Genomic DNA, 4,850 nt, shown 5'->3' with positions numbered 1-4,850 from the left:
TTCCCATGCACAAAGCCATGTTGACTATCCCTAATCAATCCTTGCCTTTCCAAATACATGTACATCCTGTCCCTCAGGATTCCCTCCAACAACTTGCCCACCACCGAGGTCAGGCTCACTGGTCTATAGTTCCCTGGCTTGTCTTTACCGCCCTTTTTAAACAGTGACACCATGTTGGCCAACCTCCAGTCTTCCGGCACCTCACCTGTGACTATCGATGATACAAATATCCCAGCAAGTTGCCCAGCAATCACTTCTCTAGCTCCCACAGAGATCTAAGGTACACCTGATCAGGTCCTGGGGATTTACCCACTTTTATGCGTTTCAAGACATCCAGCACTTCCTCCTCTGTAATATGGACATTTTTCAAGATATCACCATCTATTTCCTTATAGTCTATATCTTCCAAGTTCTTTACCTCAGTAAATACTGATGCAAAATATTTGTTTACTATCTCCCCCATCTCCTACAGCTCCACACAAAGGCTGCCTTACTGATCTTTGAGGGGCCCTATTCTCTCCCTGGTTGCCCTTAATCTATTTATTAAATCCCTTTGGATTCTCCTTAACCCTATTTGCTAAAGGTATCTCATGTCCCCATTTTGTCCTCCTGATTCCCCTCTAAAGTAGTTTGAAATCTGTACGTTGCCTTTGGCTTTTCTCCTTCGCCCAGTCAGTCTGGAAGCCAAACTCATAGAATGACATCGAATCACATGCTCAAAGATGGTGATGGATTTCATTCCCTGGAAAATCATTGCAGCAAGAAACAGACTAAGGTCATCTGGAGAGGAGGAGTAGAAATATTTTTATCCAAAAAATGTTGGTTCAGCTTTAAAACCAGCCAGAAGAGCCATCGAGCTGGACAGTGGCTGTAAAAGGATGATATTTGAACAGAATCACTTCCAGAAGATCTCTGCCAACCTCACAAAAGCTCTTTAAAAGATGATCAGAAATAAAAGAAGTATTTTAAAAAGAGCAATAAAAGCCCACGAGCAGCTACTAAGAAGATAAATCTGAACTGAGATCCTGTGAAAAGAAGCCAATTACCAGACGCCTAAATCAAGTTTAATCCCTTAAACTTGGATTTGACTCAAAAGCCTTGGCTGATGATTACAGTGAAGACTCAAATCGCCAGGGAACTAATTTCAGAACTGATTACTTGATGACAAAGTTAAAGGAGGTTATGATCATTTTTCAGGTTCACGCTAAAATGATATCAGTTTAAAAAGGAAAATAAGGCAGGAATTAAAATCATTTTTAACTGCAAAGTATTAGAGCCCAAACAGTGAATTAATGAAGTCTTTTATCATTCCAACATTTTTCTGTGAAAAAAATGCAATCTTTGTTTGGCAACATAGAAGTTTTATTGCCAAAAGAGAAAATGCTGGAAAATCTCAGCAGGTCTAGCAGCATCTATAAGGAGAGAAAACAGCTGATGTTTCGAGTCTAACTGATCCTTTGTCAAAGCTAAAAAAAGGGAGAAATAGGGAGGTATTTATACTCAGCTGAGAGACAGTGAGTCATGGCTCCAGGAGCAAAGGTAGCAATATTTAGCCTTATTTAGAAGTTTTATTGATTTTATTTATTAAAACACAAAATCTAAACAGGTAAGGTCTTTTCCCTGGGGGCCAGAACTAGAGGGCATAGGTTTAGGGTGAGAGAGGAAAGATATAAAAGAGACCTAAGGGGCAACTTTTTCACCCAGAGGCTGGTACGTGTATGGAATGAGCTGCCAGAGGAAGTGGTGGAGGCTGGTACAATTGCAACATTTAAAAGGCATTTGGATGGGTATCTGAATAGGAAGGGTTTGGAGGGATATGGGCCGGGTGCTGGCAGGTGGGACTAGATTGTGTTGGGATATCTGGTTGGCATGGACGGGTTGGACCGAAGGGTCTGTTTCCGTGCTGTACATCTCTATGTCTCTAACTTGGATAAAGAAATGAAGCATGAATCCAGTCAAATGCTGCAAAATCCAACACAAAAAGAGGAGCCACCTTTGATCTCATCAAAAATACTCATGAAATCATTTTGAGTGAAACTGTTTTGAAAACACTGTCTCAGAGATCTTTGAGAAATTCTTCCAGCATCTTAGGAGAGGAATATCTCCAGCTGTCTCTACGGAGATGCCATATTGGTAAAGGAAGTCAAACTGTTTACAGTGAAAATAACAACAGCAACTTTCACAACAACAATCTTTATAACGAGTATCCTGGAACAGGTTCGAGTACCACAAGACAACAAAATGATTGTAGTACAAGGAGATTAAAATCCGAACAATTATCTTCCAAATCCATTAAATAATGAAGATCATATCGCACCGATCAACATCAAAAAATGCAACATTTATCAACACAACCTTTTGTACTATAACAGTGTAAACTTTCAGATTCATTTGATAACTCAACAAAGTGCTAAATGTGGAATGCAAACTTCCTAAAGTTTTGAACAACCTTTAGGTTGGACTCTAAATCAAATACAGAACAGGCTCATGCTCTTCCTCGGCTACAGAGGGAGCACATCAGATCAGACAACAAATTAGTGAGAACATTTGACAACCTCCTAACAGCTTTTGATCAATATTTCATGTCAAGGACAAATAGGACACCGACAGAATCACGCTTCTAGAGCAGATATCAGCTCTCACGTGATCCTAGGTAAAAACGATGACTGCAGATGATGGAAACCTGAGTCTGAATTAGAGTGGTGCTGGAAAAGCACAGCAACTCCTTGGATGCTGCCTGACCTGCTGTGCTTATCCAGCACCACTCTAATTCAGTCTCACGCGATCCTGTCCATAGTTACATTCGTGGTCTGAGTGTGCTCTCTGAGCAATGTGGCTTTGGAATCCTACAATAACAGATCATTTGTAGCAGGATTACCATTGGTCTGTTAGATAAAGCAATTACTGAACGTCTTCATTGAAAAGATAATCTAATTGTAGATGAAGCAGGTCCAACGAGCAGTGGATACATAATCCAGAGACTATTCAAGAAAGTGTGAAACAACAGAAGTTCAATTTAATGCAGAAGATCCTGTAGGATGTGATGACTAATTAAAGCATAGAAAAAAGTACTCTGACCAGAGGAGACAGACCATCATCTGAAGGACAGACCACATGTGACAACACCAATGTGGACTCCTAACCAATCGAATATAACAGTATCATGTCACAGATGTTATTCCAAAAGGTCAGTGTAGAAACAGATAGTGCAGCCTTACAGAACAATCTGCTCATTGTGATTCGTCTCATAGAATCCATGCAGCGGGGAAACAGGCCATTTGACCCAGTAAGTCCACACCAACCCTGAAGAGCATCCCATCCAGAGTCAACCCCCCTATCCTATCCCTATAACCCTGCATTTCCTGTGGCTAATTCACCTAATCTACACATCTCTGGACACTACAAGCAATTTAGCATGGCCAATTCACCTGACCTGCACATTTTTGGACAGTGAGAGGAAACTGGAGCACCCGGAGGAAACCCACGCAGACACGGGGAGAATGTGCAAACTCCACACAGACAGTCGCCTGAGACTGGAGTTGAACCTGCGTCCCTGGTGCTGTGAGGCAGCAGTGCTAACCACTGAGCCACTGTGTTACCCAGTCTCAGTGATGGTGAAACTATCACCAATTGTTGTGAAAATCCTCCTGCTCAAGTAACATCTCCTCCTCAGGTGGTTCGATGTCCACATCCATGGGTTTGGGTTCAAGAAGGACAGGTCAAGGAGAAGCCAAGCTCAAAAACTCTACTCAGGCTTGGCTTTCTTTACCTTCCCTTTTGGATATGGAATACTCGCTCCTACTTTCCGTGACCACCGGAGATATACCAGGTTATAATCTTCCTGCTCCAGTATTGAGAGAATATTCTCCACACGTGCTGCTCTCTTTGCTCTCTCATGTCTCACTGACTCCACCCACACTGTGCTACTTATGCCCATTGAGGAGCACCTCTGTGATATTATTGTAATATTGCTCCAAGGTCCTAAAGCCCTATCACAGCAGCATTTGTGCCACACAAGCACTTGGCAAAGCCCAACCCTAACAAGACTGAACCTGTAAGCAGTACAAGAGCATGTTAGAGGCTGGGAATACTGCAGCTAGTGAGTCCCCCACCTGACACCCCAAAGCTTGTCCACCATCTACAAGGTACAAGTCAGGAGTGTGATGGAATCCTCCCCACTTGCCCTGGATGGGGGCAGCTCCAACAACACTCAAGAAGCTCAACACCATCCAGGACAAAGCAGCCACTTGATTGGCCCCACATCCACAAACACCCACTCCCTCCCCCCACCGACACTCAGTAACAGCAGTGTGTACCATCTACAAGGTGCATTGCAGAAACTCACCAAAGATCCTCAGACAGCACCTTCCAAACCCACAGCCACTTCCATCTAGAAGGACAAGGGCAGCTGATACATGGGAACTCCACCCCCTGCAAGTTCCCCTCCCAGCCACTCACCATCCTGACTTGGAAATATATCACCGTTCCTAAAGTGTCTCTGGGTCAGAATCCTGGAATTCCCTCCCTAAGGGACATTGTGGATGTATTTATGGTACAAGACTATGCAGGATTCAAGAAAGTGGTGGTCTCACCTCAGTCTTTGGAGATTACCGGAATTAAACTGGACCTGATACTGACCAGGCGAGGGATCGTGTTCCCCTTATGTCCTCTGTGTGTGACTCACTATTGGTCTAGTGTGTGTGTGTGCATGAATGTGTCTGTGTGTCTCTGTGTGTGTGTATGTGCATGAATGTGTCTGTGTGTCTCTGTGTGTGTATGTGCGTGTGTGTGCATGAATGTGTCTGTGTGTCTCTGTGTATGTGAGAGAGATAGAGAGAGAGAGTGTGTGT

The sequence above is a fragment of the Chiloscyllium plagiosum genome, chromosome 18, assembly GCF_004010195.1.
Source record: "Chiloscyllium plagiosum isolate BGI_BamShark_2017 chromosome 18, ASM401019v2, whole genome shotgun sequence".
NCBI lineage: Eukaryota > Metazoa > Chordata > Chondrichthyes > Orectolobiformes > Hemiscylliidae > Chiloscyllium > Chiloscyllium plagiosum.
The sequence above is the reverse complement of the archived record's forward strand: the minus strand, read 5'-3'. Positions refer to the sequence as shown.